Source organism: Trachinotus anak, unplaced genomic scaffold, assembly GCF_046630095.1.
Source record: "Trachinotus anak isolate AG129_WGS33_773 ecotype Australia unplaced genomic scaffold, CSIRO_AGI_Tana_v1 ptg000004l, whole genome shotgun sequence".
In the NCBI taxonomy this organism is placed as follows: Eukaryota; Metazoa; Chordata; class Actinopteri; order Carangiformes; family Carangidae; genus Trachinotus; species Trachinotus anak.
This window is the reverse complement of record NW_027273855.1, coordinates 4,237,702-4,255,210: the sequence shown is the minus strand read 5'-3', so window position 1 is coordinate 4,255,210 and position 17,509 is coordinate 4,237,702.

Genomic DNA, 17,509 nt, shown 5'->3' with positions numbered 1-17,509 from the left:
ACATGAGAAACTTTTGCAACCTTTAGGGACTGTCGGATTTTACGCACATTGGGAACGGTTTTGGAAAAAACAAAACTGAGGTTTCAGGTAGTCTTATTCATGTCCTCTGAGCAAATTGTAAAAGCTGGTCGTAACCACCTCTGTGCCTAATATCAGTGAACATCAAACTGTCCAAACATGCTGCTGTGTTCTCAAGTGAAGTGAAACATCGCAATGAATCATAACCTAGTTACAGTTATCACCGCTTCCATGGAGTTTTTTTTTTTCTTTTTAGAAGTTGCATACCATTCATTTTCATCCAGCCATTTCCCTGTTTTTTTTCTTTCCTTATTATATTAATAGAAACAACATATCACTGTGTGGGCAGTGGGAATGCTGCGCTGTCACTGCCAATCTAACTGATACATTTTGGGCTTAACATCCATTGAAGGCTGAGAAACTAAAAGGCTGCATTAAAGAAGAATAGCCTACGGCATACCACGATAAGTGCTGAATGAATAAATGAAGAGGTAGGCCAAGTAAATATTTGCCCAGAGAACATTTGCAAATAATATGTGTACTGTGTTGAAATGATTAGTAGATTATTTAACTGATACAAAAGTGATTACCAACTTTTTGGACAAATAATTTACTGTTTAATGTCATATATTAAGCAACAATGTCAAATATTTGCAGGTCAGGAGAGGATATGATGCTCATTGAAGCAAAAAGAGTCAGTGAGAAAATTTGACCTCAGGACCTTGGAAAACTGTGATAGGCATTTTTTTTTACCAGATTGTGATGTTTTAGTGACTAAATTATTCTTTTTTTTTAAATTAATTAATTAATTAATTAATTTTCATGGCATTTTTTTCCTTTATTTAACAGTTACAGTGAGAGAGATACAGGAAAGTCAGGGAGAGAGAGAGGGGATGACATGCAGCAAAGAGCCACGTGTCAGACTTGAACCTAGGCTGCTTGGGTTAGGATTAAATCTTTATGGTTCGCACTCCACGAGGTGAGCTACGATAGTACCGTAAACTAATAATTGTTTCATCAGGAAAGTAATTGACAGATTAATTACCAATGACAATAATCACTCAGCGCAGCCGTAATATGCACTATATTCTCCTCCAAGTCAATTTTAAGAACTGACTTCTCAGCCATCCTCCTTAAATTCAGGAGAAGTAGAGTTTACAGTGGGCACTTGAAGGCACCATAACAGTGGTTACAGTTTTGCCTACCTGGCTATCAAACAGCCTGCCGGGCACAAGGGTAATTTGCATGGGGATATTGATTTAGAATTGTTTGCCCCAGTGAATGGGTCTGAGGAGGGAAAAGGGAGTGTGAGCTGTTGTACTTGACATCTCTTTGTTCTGAGCATCCCCACATACAGAGGTGGAATCATTGTGACAAGCGGAGAGAGATGTATTCATAAAAGCATAATAGCGACTCTGAATACCAGAATCCAAGAGTACAGCTGGCCTACTGATAGCCCGTCATAATTTATGGGAAATATCCCAAAAATGTTGCACCCTGCCAGCCCTGCAGATAGACAGTGGTCAAGTCATGAACAAAAAATGTTTAATCTAGTTTTTCAGTCTCAGGAGGGTATGTGGGAGTGGGAGTGCAGGAGCTCACTGTGAATATGGGGAATTAAGAAAAGTCCTTTACCTAGCAACTGGTGCAGAGTGGAATTCACTGTCCAGCTTTATCTGACTTACTTTCTTTGTCTGTTGCTCAGTGTTACTATGGCAAAATGTTGAGCAACAGCCATGGAAATGATAAGGAGGTGTTGTGCTTTACATCTTGCTTCACACTCCCCCCAACCCCCCCACCACCACCACCAGCACCACCATCCTGTATACAATTGAATGCAGAGCTCTATCCAGAGGGTTGTACCTGGTTCCTAAGAGTTTATTCCCAATTGTGTTTACCTTTGAGCACCAGGCTTGTCCCCACAATAGATGATTACAATACAGTGTGTCATTGATTGGACATGGGTCTCTCTCTCAAACACACACATGCATTGTCGTTCACACACCTGTGGCGCTGACACTGCGGGAAAAGGAGTTGGGCTTGTGCTGGCTGAGGCTGTGTCCCAGACCCCTGCACCCTCCCTTCCTCTCACACCTCTTCACCCCCCGCCCCCGTGCCTTCTGGGGGCTCCAGTTTCACAAAGGCCCCCTCAAACCGCAGAAGAACGCCATGGCTCCCCGTGAGCTTTTGAACCCCTAAAATCCAACCACTCACCCGCCCACTCTCGCCTCCACAGCTGCCCTAACGCTCCCTTCACCCTCTTACTTCTCACTCCTTGTCCTTATTTATGAGTGTGTGGGGGGGTACTCGGTTATGGGTTTAAGTAATGATAGGAGGGGGTAAGCTGAGCAGGGGACTGAAGAATCCTTTGATATCGTCCCTTTACCATGTTGATATGAAACGATACGACGTGCATTATCTGAGCTGATAAGCCTGTTGAATATGCATTGTTCTTTGTGGTGCAGCACTAATAGCTAATGCAGAATGTAAACTGAGAACTAAAGTGGATTGGGGGTGTGTGGCTGAGGGCTGGGGGTGTGTGGGTAGATTGGGGTTATGTGTGTATGTTGGAAAGGGGGAGGGTGTGGTGGGAGGGCAGCCAAGCACAGGTGTAAGGCAACTACAGCAGCAATGGTGGATGGGCAAACAGCAGCGCCATTGTCTCCACACACACATACACACACACACACACACACACACACACGCACACACAAAGCACAACAAGTGTGGCCCAGGCCAGCATGTGTGAGAACAGGATAAAGGCTCATCTGTTGGTCTGATTATCTATATAGCCTGGCACTTCCATCTCCTGCAAATAACCCCCCACTCCCTCAAACAAAAAAAACACCTGATACTGTTGATTCAGGCTTGAGAAAGTAGTTCCATGTGCCTTGTCAGATTTACTGCTACCTGATAAGGATGGTGAGGGGGAATTAAGAAGCAGGTTAAAGGTACATCGGCCTGTTTGTGTACATGAATTACAAATTACCGGAAAGCTACGTTCAGCATGGACAACTCACAGTTAAAGGAACGATAATGATCGCTATGAATTTTCATTTATGCTACCTCGAACAACCCTTGGTCTTAACAGCCTGAAACCGCACTGTGCTAAAGGGTTTCATCAGTCACTGTAGAAGCTCTGCACATGGCAGCTGGATTTTCACAAATCGACATACAGGGGAGACATCTGTAAGTTGTATATGTTATCCATACGAATGTGTATGTGGTAACGAGCAAATGTTGGTGGTAATGTGGCCCTGGTGTGTGTGTTGAGGTGAGAGGCTGGGAAGCTTGAGGGCATGTGTGACCTATGTGTTGAGTTGTAATGTAAATTAACCATGTGTGGTTGGCTTCAGTGTGGTCATTTGTATTTCAAACAACTAAAGAGGCCAGAGTTGAGGAGAAGCATTCAGTGACAGCTGATGCTGACATGAATCTTGCACACTTTCAGAGTTTACCCTGTGATTCCTTTCATGGTCAACTTTTCATGGTTTGTTTTTTTCTTTTCCGAGCTTTAGAAATCTTACAGAGAAATCTGTAAGAACTGGCCAACTGTTGATTTCATACTCCAAACAAAGAGGGGGCAACATATTACCAGGAAGTTGGGGTGTCTACTGCCATCCTAAGAAACTAGAACACGTACTGTTTGGTTCCTCCCTCTTATCTTCCCTTGTGTCACAGTCAGACTGACCATCAGGCATATGGGCATACAAATCCAAGTGGGCTACCACAGCGGTGGGCCGGTGGGCTGTCAAAAAAATCCATAACGTTTTCTGTGTAAAGTTCCCTGTGTACCTGTCATCCAGGGTGCACATGGGAGCATGCTGTATGCATGTTCAATGACTGAGCTCACTGAACACTCAACCAGGTTTCAACCCTCATGTTGAGCTAATGTTAGCATGAATGAATCTAACCGCAGCACAGGGCAGTTGTTGACATGTTGCCAGAACTGCGTGTAGTGGGGAATAATGTTTTGTCCACAGGTTTACCTTGCAATCTAATTTTGTAACTAGTAGGTTGTTTTCTTTGGTTATTGCCAGACTGATGATGATGATGATTTCACTCCCTGTCTGCCCAGTCAGAGACAGGGAAGATGCAGAGGTTGCAGGACTAGAGGACGAAACACGAAAGGTCAAGGAAGAGAGAGGGAGTGCAGCTAGAGCAGCAGCATCAGTAGCTGAGGAAAGAGTGGAGGAATGTTGCAGAGAGAGGACGGCTGCAACAGGTTTACAGCCTACTCTCAGTTACTACTTCTCATCCTGTCGTGTTGGACTGAGAGCAGACTGGATGCTACAGTGATTCACTACCACCTCCTGAGGCACAAAGTGGTTTTACATGACGGGACGGGCTGGGGCTAACTGGTTAGCCTGCTAACCTCAGTAGCTCTGCAAAATAATACATGATGATGTGAAAGCTGTTCTTCGCATTCTGTTGATAATCTGAGTTAATTTTCAAATGATTTAAACTAAAATAAATCCATGTTGTTGCTTTAATAGATGAGCAATTTACATTGCAAAAATACTGGTTTGTGTTAGTGCCACATCTGTCACATTGTAGGATACAGGCTTTCAATAAGCTGCTTATTATTACTCTTCTCTCTTACCACCAGCGTTCACCAAAATCAGGTTAAAGAGCCACTAAAATGATTTACCATTGCATTTCCATTGAATTAGGAGGAGACTCATTAAAAATGAATATAAATAGTCACAATAGAAAGAGGCCAAGATATCCAGACTTTTACTCCCTAGTGTGGGTCAAGTTCAAAGAACACTGGGTCCTACTGTCCTGTGATGCATCTGCTAGGATCTTTTTGTTATGTATGTGTGTTCACGTCACAAGGACCATTTTCACAGTAGGCTTTTCTTCATGTCTAGCGAACTAACACTAATTCAGAGTTAACTTTGCTCATGATGTCTCCCAGTCCAGCTACTAAGACTTAGAGCTAAAAATGTAAAAATAACTGTAAAAGGAAACCATAACTGTAATGTCACTGACTTGAAATGAGAACAAGCGTGAGCATTTCATTTCTTGACCCACTTTTCAGTTTCAGTAGGACGCTTCACTTATCAAGAGACATTATTTCAGGCATTTTTACCAAATCCTCATTCAAGTAACATTTAGAGGGAGAACTCACAAAAATTGAACTTAATTCTGGGTTTTCTTTTTGAGGTTACCCATGGATGTCTCCATTAGCCATTATATTTGGAGAGAACTGTCAGACTGAGCTTTTTACAAGGCGTTTATCAGTGTATATATAATTTATACTTAACAGGGCCCTCCCCATGTATTTTTATTGGAGACATGAGTCAAACTAGAGTGGCAGATGTTCCCATTTGCTCACCCAAGTAGAATGACCTGCTCCTTTAGGCGCCTTCTTCCTCTCCTCCTTCCATATCGAGTGACTGCCAGCCTGAAGGCCATTGTGAATGTTTAAGGAGGCGCAGAGGAAGGAGCGAAGGGAGACAGAGCTCAGAATAAAGTTGTGGTGGAGGGTTGTCCTCCAGGCTCTGACTGGAGGCCTCTGGGCTGCTCTGAGCCTCCACTGAGAGCCACCTGTTGATTCAGTTCCAGATGACCCCACTGGGCTCACTGATATCAGATAGGATGGAGAGAGGGAGGAAATGGAGAGGAGTGTTTGGATTAAGAGCTTTTGAAAATGAGCTTTTATGTTCCAGTGTTTATCAGGGCATGTCTTCATGTTGCAGAGTCATGCTAGCAGGCATGTTTCATAGGTGCAACGTTTAATATAGTCGCTATTTTCGTTTACTGTTAGCATGCTGACATTAGCACTAAACACAGAGCAGCTAAAAATACTCTGGAATACACTTTATTACACAGAAGTACATTATTACAAACTACAAAGTATGAGAATGGCAGTATTTATTTAAATTTTGGTTATATTAACTTGTTGGTTATATTAATGTGCAAATGAAAAGTAGCTGAATATACAAAGACTAGGAAGAAATCAAAAATATGCCTGGAAAAAAAGGACAGTGTGGCCTTTATAGTTTGAAAATGGAGGGAAAAAAATCAATAAAATCTTAATTTTAAAATGGAATTTAAAATGTGAAGCTCAAATTTTGTATTATTTATCTTCTGAGACTTTTTATTTCACATTTTCCTCTTTTATGGCGTTCCACAGGGTTCTGTTTTAGGCTCCATTTTTATTTCCCCTGAACATGCTACATCCTTGGTGTTCTATCTATCCTTTGATTTTCTGGCATTTACCTGAGTCCACAGGTTATGTTGGTAGAAAGTTACGCAAGGCAACCATAATGTCCTCCCAGCTATGCCCTTCAGCTCGTCCAATAGGGCACCCCAGCATGTTCCCATCAGATGGCATACCACTCCATCTGGTTCTAGTTTCCTGCCAGATGAACATGCCTGGCCTACCACCAGAGAGAGGTATCCAGGAGGCATGCTAATGCCCAGACCACTTCAAATGGCTGCTTTCAATGTGAAAGAGCAGCAATGCTACTCCAAGCTCCCTCTAAATGTCTGAGGTCCTCACCCTACTTTGCCCAGACACCCTCTAAAGAAAACTGATGTTGGCGTCTTGTACCACAACATAATTCTTTCTTTCGGTCATTACCCAAAGCTCATGACCACAGATTGGATCGTAAACCTGCTGGTAATCTGAGAGCCCTCGACCTTGTGCTCCATTTTACCCTCCCTTGAGCACATCATCTACAAAATAACGTAACTCCATAGCTAGCAACAAGCACTTAAATAGACTTCCAATAAAAGCCCAGCAAACCCACATGTATTGACAGTTTGTGTCAGTGAGATCGTGTACCTTCAGCTGAAGTACTTCCAACAGCTCAATGACTAAATCTAAAATTACTCTTCCCAGTCCAGCTGACTAAGTATAATCTGCAGTCCATCTGAGGAGCCTGCCTAAAACAGTGCCTCAAACGTTACAGCGGTGGTAGGTAAGTTTAAAGATCAGCAGAAAGATAAACACTTGTAGTTTCCGCTCCCCTCCTCCCTCTATGTACCCTGCCAGCGGCAATTAGCAACAGGTGACTGACAACCCCGAACACAGCTTTCATGCTACACTGATCCTATTTGGTCACATGCCCTAGCTACAAAGTCACTTTGAAAGCAAACAGAGGACTGACGACTGTGCCAAGATTCTGACATATTAAACTTCTTATTTCAATTCACAACAACATGAGAATTACTTTTGCTGAGCTCACACAAAAAACCTACTCGTGAAACCCACTCACAGGAACTGCAACTCTTCAGCAAAAAGTCTCAGGCTGCTCTATGATTATTGACACAGTTGGACAGCCATGAATAATTATTAAGAAGAACTCAGTGCGGCCTTCATTTGATGAGTCAAAGATGATTCATGCACCATCTTCTTTCTCTGTGATCCCACGAAGTCCTGCCCTACTCATAAATCTCTGTCACAGCTGCAGTTTGTCTCTGCTGCTGCTAAAAGCTTTAAGTCTGAAGTCTACTAACACTTGCATTGTTGGTCATTCTCTTTTTATTATTATACCTCCATTATCTCACAGTTGTAGCTGTCATCACTGCTTGGTCCTGGATATGTGAGAGCTTTTCGAGCAGCACCCTCCCACAATAGGCACTGATGTCACCTCAACAGCACCTGTCCTGGTGGTTGGAGCCCACCTCCCCCCTGTGGTTTGTGGTTTGCTGAGGTAGGCATGTCCGGCATGTCTAACCCTGACTCCAAGTAATGAAGGCCTATTATGCCAATGAAAGTGTTGGGACAGCTGTGTGTGTGTGTGTGTGTGTGTGTGTGTGTGTGTGTGTGTGTGTGTGTGTGTGTGTGTGTGTGTGTGTGTGCGTCCTCAGTAATGGGTGTATATTTAATAGACTTAATCTCCTTCATATCTAATAGTTTATTTCAGTAATTGTTAATAGAAACTTTGAACAGTTTCTGAGGTTCTTATACTTTACTTGATGCTACACACATCTACTCCACTAAATCTGATGAACTTATTAACAATTTAATTTAATTGAATGCATTGTTATAGATTTAATATTTTTTGTGTTAAAAATGTATCATAAGACTGTGTAATGTGAAAGGGGTCACTAACAGTGACGCACAAACACAGAATAAACACACAACTCTGCAGATCTCAGCTCTATGGACTGAGCTCTTGTGTATTTTAGCTCACTGCACTGGTTAATTTAGGGATAACATAACCTTACCATACTATCATTATTATGTAATATAATAATTATATTATTATTATATAAGAATATATTTAGAATTATTGTATTATACAGAACATATAAATAATATATATGATATTGCCATAATGTCACTACACTATTATATTATTTTACACAATTTCATATATTATGATATTTTTTTGTTGTCAGATTTATCACTTATCATTATTATTATTATTGTTGTTATTATTATTAAATTCGTCTTCAGTTATATTGAGGTTACATAATTAATTTCCACTGCACTTTCTTTGTCACCCTCTCCCCATACATGCCACCACGCCACACTCTCCACATAAACCAGTCTACCCAGGATCACAAAACACAGACACATATGATTACCTCTCATATAAGCATATATACACGTCTGTCTATTATGTCCTATGTACCTGTCACACAACACTTGTTTTTTTCACTGATGAATTTTTAAAAAATGGATTTAGGGCTAAATGGATGAATTAGTTCATTTATTTGCTGTGAAAGGTCACCTGCACTTGTTGCATACTTATGCAAGATTCACAATAAATTTTCAATGTGATTATTTTATGCATCCAGTGCATTTGTGAATCATAAAACCACATTTTGTGCAAGACTTTCACAATGCCCTTACAGCAGTGTAAATCACCATGTGACATTATGCCAGTGACCTAATATGACAGCATAACAATGGCAGAGCTAAGAAATGCACATTAGTCATCAAGATAACGTCACTCGTCATTGTCACTCATGACAGTGTGGTGGATTTTCTGCTGAAACACTTAGAACAAACACAGAAATGAAAGCAAAGGTACTGATTGACCCCAAGATTGATAAATCGTTATTATTGATCAAAAAGGGGACAAGGCTGACACAAAGTTGACAAGTATAATCACTCCTTGCCCGAACAACACAGAGTCAGGATTGGTCAAGATATAACAAGAGCATATTCATTTCTAATAATACAATCACGCTCATGACTGACTCATGATTGACTTCCTGAGCAGTCAGCTAATTGGTATTCAAAATGGTAAACCAACCATTTAATCTCCTGTTATTTTCACTACAGGACCCGTTTTTCACGTGCTTGTGGAGAGGCTGTCTGAATCCTGCTCACATGTTTCTGCTACAACTGATCAATACAGACAAGTTACTATATACAAAATATTACAGGACATTTTTGACAAAAGTCACAGCAGGTGTGGTGTAGTGTGACAGAAAAAAAAAACAATACTAATACGCTTCTAAAGCCTTGAAGTGCTTCTCCACCAGTGGTGATTGGCATAAGTAAATTTGCTGGATTACATATTTACTGTAGACTTGGTCAGGTTTACAGTGATTATCTCTGAGAGGCCCTGAACTGATCATTACACAGCTTTGATCAGATTTCACATAAGTATAGTAGCTGCACAGCAGCATTCGTGAAGTTGTAAAATAAGCAGTAGTTGTACAGTAGTAGTTGTGGTAGTGTTGTAATACTGTCCGTGGTTGCAGTGCAGAGATCTTTTGTCTGATTGTGTAAGCACTGTTTGACTTTGCAAGCACAAAATTCCTGTGGTAAAAACACAAAATACTTGCGATGTTTTCCAGTTTTAATTTTGTCATGAAATTGGTAAGACTAAATATTTGGAAGTAATATTGGAAAGTACCCACACCTGGATCATCACAGGCTCCCACGCCTTGTGCTTGTGCCAATAAGAACGACAAAATTGTCTGAAAAAAAGAATGTGCGGCAGCAGATCAAGTGATATTGCAGGGTGAGGCATGTATGTGTGTGGGCAGATGTAAATTGCCAGCATGAGAGATGGTATCACTTTACTTCCTTGTTTACAGAGGAACTCAGGTGGTGCCATGCAACTGCTGTCTTTGCCAGTAAGGTATTAAAATGTCCAGAGTCTTTTAACCTTTTGCCACCATAAACACACCTAAAATGAAATGTCCAGATGGCAAGTTACTATAAACACACACACTCACTTTTACTTGCAGCGCTGTCGGAGGAGGCTGTTGCATTGCGGTGTTTAGACAGCCTTCCCACAGCTGTTACATCCATACATGCAAGTGTGGGAATGCAGGGTGTGTGTGCATGCTTGCATGTGCGTGTCTGTGTCTGTGTGTGCGTGTGTGAGCACGTACAGTACAGGCGGGTGCATGCATGTACCTGCTTGCTTGTTTGCTGTATTAGAGAGTCAGTGGACATGAGCAGGGAGGGAGCTGCTGGTGACTGTGGCGAAGGTGGTGCAGCGGGGTGACGTGTATGACAGCTGTTTGTGGAATGGCGGTTCATTTCAGTGCCTGTCTGTCAGGACTACTTTGCTGAGAGCCTGTTCTTGCTTGTTGATTTCTTTCAACAAACAGCAAATACCACAGCAAGTCTCTCTCTGCATCTGCGAGGCTGCTGAGGTCTGCCTGCTCACATGTGGGCGAGAGACAGGAGTAAAAGAGAAAATGAGCTTTATAATGACTGTGAATTTAATTTTTGAGTTGCATATTTTTGGTTCTCCGTAACTCCAGCCCACACATGTTCCCGAGTGGATCTGTCTGATCTCACCAACAACGTTTTCACCAGCCTGAGTCACAAAGTCCACCTGAGTTAAGAGACATAACTAATTACCTGCATAACTTGATTTCTCTTTGTAACCTGGTTTCCGAAGTGCAAGTAAACAGATCGTCAAGTTTCCATCTTTGCTCCAGATTCTGTAGAACAAGAACCTACATTTTTTTGTCAATCCATCAAGTACATGTTGAGATATTTTACCAGATAAATGAAAACTTTGACTTCCTGATGGTGTCAGGAAAAAGCCACTGAGATTCATCCTCTGATGACCATGAATTTGAGTTGTTGCAAATTTCATGGCAATCCATCCAACATTTGTTGAGATACTGTATTTCAGGAGCAAAATGGCGGCTTAGAACAGTTAGTTAGTACATCTACTCTAGTACAAGTTTGAGGTACCTGTACTTTACTTGAGTGTTTCTATCTTATGCTAATTTATGCTTCTACTTCACAACAGTTAAGAGGTTAATATTGTACCTTTTATTTCACAGCATTTATTCTAAACCTTCAAAAAATATAATTTGATTAACAAATACAACATTATAGCTTGAACTACCCAGAAATATATAACTTAATATATATTATTGAGCGGCAACAGTTGGTTGATTGACAGGAAAATTAATCAGCAACTGTTTTGATAATCTAATAATAGAATTTTTCTTTGCTTGTTTATTTGTTTTAACCAAAAAGGTGATCATTTCCTGGTTCCAGTTTCTCAGATGCGAGGATTTGATGCTGCTGTCGTAAACTAGTTATCTTTGGATTTGGGAATCTTGGTCAAAACAAGACATTTGAAGATGTCGTGTTAGTATGTGGGAAATTATAACAGGCATTATTCACTAGTTTCTGACATTTTATGAACAAAAATAATTTTTTTAAAAAAAGGGCAGATCAATTGATAATAAGAATGAGATGTCAATTGCAGCCCTAATACATTAAAACAAAATGGGTGATTCTGCATATATCCTACGCATATTTAGGACTGTTACTTGTTGCAGTATTTGTACACTGTTGGTACTTTTGCTTAAGTAAAAGATGTGAATACTTCCTCCACCACCTACGACATTTTATGAGGTGGAGTTCACTCAAATAACAAAAACATATTCAGTCACATACCCTTACGGGATGTAGCCATGCTGATAGTTTTGGTCTTATCTGCTGAGGTTTATCAATTTCTTAGATTTCTGCTACCACCAAAACACAATGGAGCTAAATGGAGCTAAATGGAGCTAAATGGAGGTAAATGGAGCTGCATTCGGGATGATCAAAGCACTGAGGACTGACTCATGATAAAATCAACAGTCTTTCACAGAGCTGTGCTCTCTCAGGATAATCTTCAAATCATGATACAAGATTTTTTTTTTTTTTATCTGCATAAGTCGTCTATGATGAAGCAAATGAAATATGGCAGCTCACAAGTGAGACAAGAGTCGATTAAGCAAAAACTAAAGTCAAACTTTATGTGCAAAACAGTTACTTACATCATATCACTTGAAAGGAAATTTGGGACTTTTAAAATAGGTTTCAGCAGTGAGAGAGCCAGCATCTGCTAACTATTAGTGGTCCTGCACCTTAAGGCACTGACTTCAACTTTTGGCCATGGTGGATGCTGCTTGATTGGCCCAGATGTTATTCTGGTGTCAGGTATGATCAGCTCTCCTCTATCCAAAGGAAGCTTTGTGCACATATTCAGAAATTATATCGTAACCTCTCTTGTCCCTTTGGTTTCTTTCATATAATACATCAGTGTGGCTGGGTTGGCAAATATAAGTCTGTGTGCAGTTTACTGATGTCACTTTACAGTATTTTTAAGTGTTGACGTTCTAACTTTAGAAACAAGTTACATCCTGGTGCCAGCTTTTATGACCATCAAGTTTCCTAGCATATGATAAATGGTCTGCTTTTTAAAACCAGTGCACACTTTAATGTTTCTTTGTTTACATTAGGAAACCAACTTTACATGGCTCCTTTCTACCTTGTTACTTAAAGCCACAACAGAGTGTCTGAAAAATGTGGAGAGAAGTTGAGCAAGACTTTTCTAACAAATGTTGTTTGTTCTCTGTTCAAAGAGACGTATTCTCTAGGTAGACATTGAAAGGCAACGTCATAAGAGAAATAAATTTAGTCTGGGAAAGAAGAGAAATTTTAACCAACCTCCTCTAAGAATGCAAAATGGCCAAATGCTACTATTGTCAGAGGCACAGTGTTCCAGTTTACACAACTTAAAAGGCTCAAGAGTCTCTCACCAAGCCATAAATCTATGTGAAACTAGACTTTGGTAATTGCCTAAATCTCTGGTGAGACCACAGCTTTCCATAAATCATAACATGGTTGAGGTTTGAGGGCAGCAGTGATATTCTTGTAAACAGCTTATAGCTTGTTAGTACCCTGGATGCTTAGCGCAAGAGATTCAGAAACCAGTAATGCAGAGAGAGAACAATTAGCCGACACAGCCTGGAAAAGAGCGCCGCTGAGGAGTCCCGACTGTCCTCGTAAAATGGCTTCCTTGTGTTTTATCTCTTCCTTAATTCCACTTTAGTGTTTTCCAGTATTAAAAAATTCCAACCCCATAATTTTCCCTGCAAGTGTGCACGGAGCTGCACGGGCAGAGCACACTGAACAATCAACACATCCTGACTGGCATAATAGGTCTTTGTACTCCCCCATCCCGCTGCTGGAAAACTTTTTCAGAATGAGTCAGGGAACGTACACAGTGTTTTCAAACCTGCGCCCACCTCAGGAGACCTGAATCCAGTTTTGCCACACGAGCACCCGAGGCACAATCTCATGTCTCTCACACTTATTCACACTGGCTGACAGATTGGGTTCTGGAGGCGGAGAGTGGTTAAACCCAGAATAGATGGAGGATGAAAAAAAAGACAACACCATACAGGCCTGTCTTTTATTTTCCCTGAAAAGTGAAAGAACCGCAAATCAGCTTTCACATCTCCCTGGAGCCAGATCACGACCCAAACCCTGCCACTCCGAGGAGGAAGGAATGGAACAAGACACAGTCCCACTGTAATATATGGACCATAGCACTATATTTAACCACTGCTTATTTGAATGCAATAGTGACCAGTGTTGGTCGGACATATTTCATGCCTACTGTGCATGTGTACTTGGTTGTTTTGTTTTAAAATGCATTTGTTTAGTAAGTAAATCATTTAGTTATAAAAAAAAAAGTATGAAAGCTGATGCATTACATCGCAGATATCAGATTGCAACTGGGACACCGAGCCATGATGTAAGAGGAAGGTGCTGTGTTTATGAAGCTCAAGTCACCAGGGCGAGGCCATATAACTGCAGCGCTGCCTGCCCACACCCTCATGTACTGTGACCCCGTCAGTCACTTGATCTATTTCTGACTGTCGTCCATTGTAACCTGCAGCAATCACATCATTGCATTTCATTCAGTGGTGTTTGTCTGACGCTGACCTTTCATATTCAGCCCGGAGAGCTGTTCTCACTTTACCTGCACAGGTATTATAAGTCATATTGTTTGCATGACAATTTATTTACTGTGTCCCAAGATGGATTGAAAGTTAAAGTGCAGTAAGTAATGTTTAGGAATTCATACATCAATGGAAATTTTGCAGAGAGTGCATTGTAAATATTTTCTAAATTACTTAATAGAGCTCATGTACTTATCTATTGACCTTTGCCTCTTGTTCTTCCTGGTTGTAAAGTTCTGGTTGGCCTACTAAAACACTAAAACGGCATCTTATCGAGGTCATTCCAGGCTTTCTTTACAGCTTGTGATCACATTAAACGCTTTAATCTCTTGGATTAAAGCGTTTATGCTCAGGCTCCAGCCAATGTTTATCCCCCACACATTCCCTGGGTCAGTTATTTTACCATTAGCAAACAGTAATGTTAGCAAAAAACAAATACCATATTCTGTATTGCAGTGCCTTATCATGCCAACATGGAAATCAGCCATGTCTGCTTCATGTAAGTGGCTGTTTCATAAGGAAATGCTTCACTGGGATTCTTGTTCCCACATTACCCAGAGGAAAGGAAAATACAAAAATAAAATCTCTTCTTTGTTTAGTCAGTTTCTCCTAGACCCAACTGAGCTCAATTTAAGATTTAAGATTTTGACCTTTTTTTTTTTTGTATTTCTTTATCTCAGCTCCTAAGATCTTAAGATGGTCCTTTGTTTCTTACACTGCTCTGATCTTTACTTGTCTGAAATAATCAGTTCTGAAGACAGATGGCAGTAAGATCTTAAAGTAAACTTGACTGTCTTATAAATGAGCCTGGACAACACCTGAAATTGTGATTGTGATCGAATGATGGTCCGTTAACACGGCATAAGATCTCCTGCTTTTCATGTGTTACTCCTGTTATTCTCAAATTGGACAGGATTGATTTTTCAGATCTTGATCTCTTCTTTTGCTCCTTATTTCCTCTAATAAGGGGTTTAAGATGAACAGGTCAGAATTCAGTGATCGCCAAATAAGATCTTATTTATTTCTGTGAGACAAAGAAAGGACATCAAAATCTTCCTCTGTGTTAGTCCCTGTTCTGTGTTTGGTACCGATGAAGCCAGTGGACACAACATCAACAAATGTGTAAATTACATATGTAATGACACAAATTACTAAAAAAAAAATCAGCCCTGCTTTACCATTATGTCACATGGTTTACATTTGTCTCTCTCACATACATGTAGAGGTAAAATAGAAAGGTATCATAGATTAAAATGATGTAATATAATTGAAAATTTAATATTTCTCCCATCTCCCACAAGCCCATGGTGGTTGTGGGTTAAAAGTATTTGACACACTGAGACCATGACATTAGAAGAGTGTGTGAGCGAATATCATGAATGTGGCAGAAACAGTGCACAGTCCTGCTGGAAAATACAAATGAATAATCGTTCATCTTTGCTAAAACCACAAAGGGATAGTGGCAAGTGTTAAAGTATATACTCATTTAAGGTAGAATATATAGTAGATAGTGAGGGGACACAATTTATTTTATCAGGAAAGACAGACACAGAAACATTTCGCTAACCTGTTGAACAGCAGATGCAGAGAGAAATATGGTGTCAGTCTGGTCTGCAGAAAAAAAACAGATGATGCAGTAATAATAGGAAATATGAGCGGTGAAGTCAAATTATGGGTTTAAAGTAACAGTCAGTATGTTTTGGGAAACCAAACACAGTCTGGAGAAAATTCAAAGCTCACACCTCATTTGTTCCATGGATAGAGACAAATAGCCTTTTTCCTCACAAGCTCTTAATTACGTCAGTCTAACTGTATGTGCCCTGATGTCAGAATCAAACAAGTTCAACATCATTCAAGTCAAAACAAAAAGGTAAAACAGGAAAGCAGCATGTATACATGCAAAAGTCTGTCTTCAATAATAAATAACAAAAAAACTCAATATTCATCTTCATAGAGTTTGTTCAGAAAATTTGTATTTGCATTTAATGATATTTGTGACTTTTTTCAAAGTTAAATGCAAAGTCAGGGATATATCATGTATCTTGCATGAGTTGTTAGACGTTTTTTATTTTTTGATCATTTAAATTTATGCACTAACTTGTTTATGCATTAAAATGTCTGTGGACCTCCAGACCAAAAATACAAAGTTTTGGACAAACAGATGTTTTTCTAGTAATATTTTTAACAATGGTCCCAACTTTCTGTGAGTTTGTTTAATAATTTGTCATTCAGGAAAAAAAATTGAACATTGTGTATTCAGTATGCTGTGTTTTTTTTTTGTTTTGTTTTGTTTCTTTTAAAGAAGTAGTTAAAATATCTGGATTTATTATTTTCTCATCAGTCATTGTACAAATTAGGCCAAATAAAAAAATTTACTGAAATCTATTCTGCTGTTGAGATAAGGAAGGTGAAAAAGATTGAAAACATATTTATAAAAAACATATGTTTCTTTTTTCATGTGAAACAAGAATTCAGAGAAACCTCTAAATTACACTGAAGCCTGATTTACAGTCCCAGCAGCAAACAAGCACAATTAACAGCCCAAATCCGTGTATCACATGAGGGAGTTGCTGTCCACAAAAGAGTCCAGACAAATACAAAAGCCCCCAAATGTCTGTGACTTGGAACAAATCACAACACTGCTGTATCAAAGCTCTCCCACACAGCTGTAGAGAGAGGCAAGCCAAAATATTTGAAGTCTACCAATAAAGCTTCAGGCTCATAAGACAGCAAAAAAAGAAGCTGGTGAAGCATCTCAAGACTTCACCCTTTTGAAAAGTGATATTACTGCTCCCTATAGTTATAAAGGTTTAGGCCTAGATTTCTGGCCTGGCAACCATCTGTGGAGCAGATTTCGACTATAGAGCTACCTTTGTATTAGTCTCAACAGCTTTTTCTATACATTTCCTGATTGACTGGTTGATAGTTATAATGGTTAGAAGCCTAAACAGAAGCTTGCATGTGTGTGTGCATGTGGAAATTGATTCTTCTAGAGCTCCTATCATCCCTATATTGAGTCATCTTGCATTTAAGTTCATTGAGCAGCAACGTTACATCTAATCCTTCAACAGCGATTGGGTGGTTAAGGTCACCTGTTCGATGCATACGGACTAGAAAAAAATTAGCACATGACCAAGTTCATTCAAACAAATATGCACCACGGTAATCATAGTAAGTAAGTTATTTTATAAAAGCTTAACTTTTTAGTTGGTTCATTCTGTGCTCCCATGTCAGCACAAATTGTCCCAACACCAGCGTGGAATGTCAGGGGTTCAATGCCAAAAGAACGCAAACAACAAAA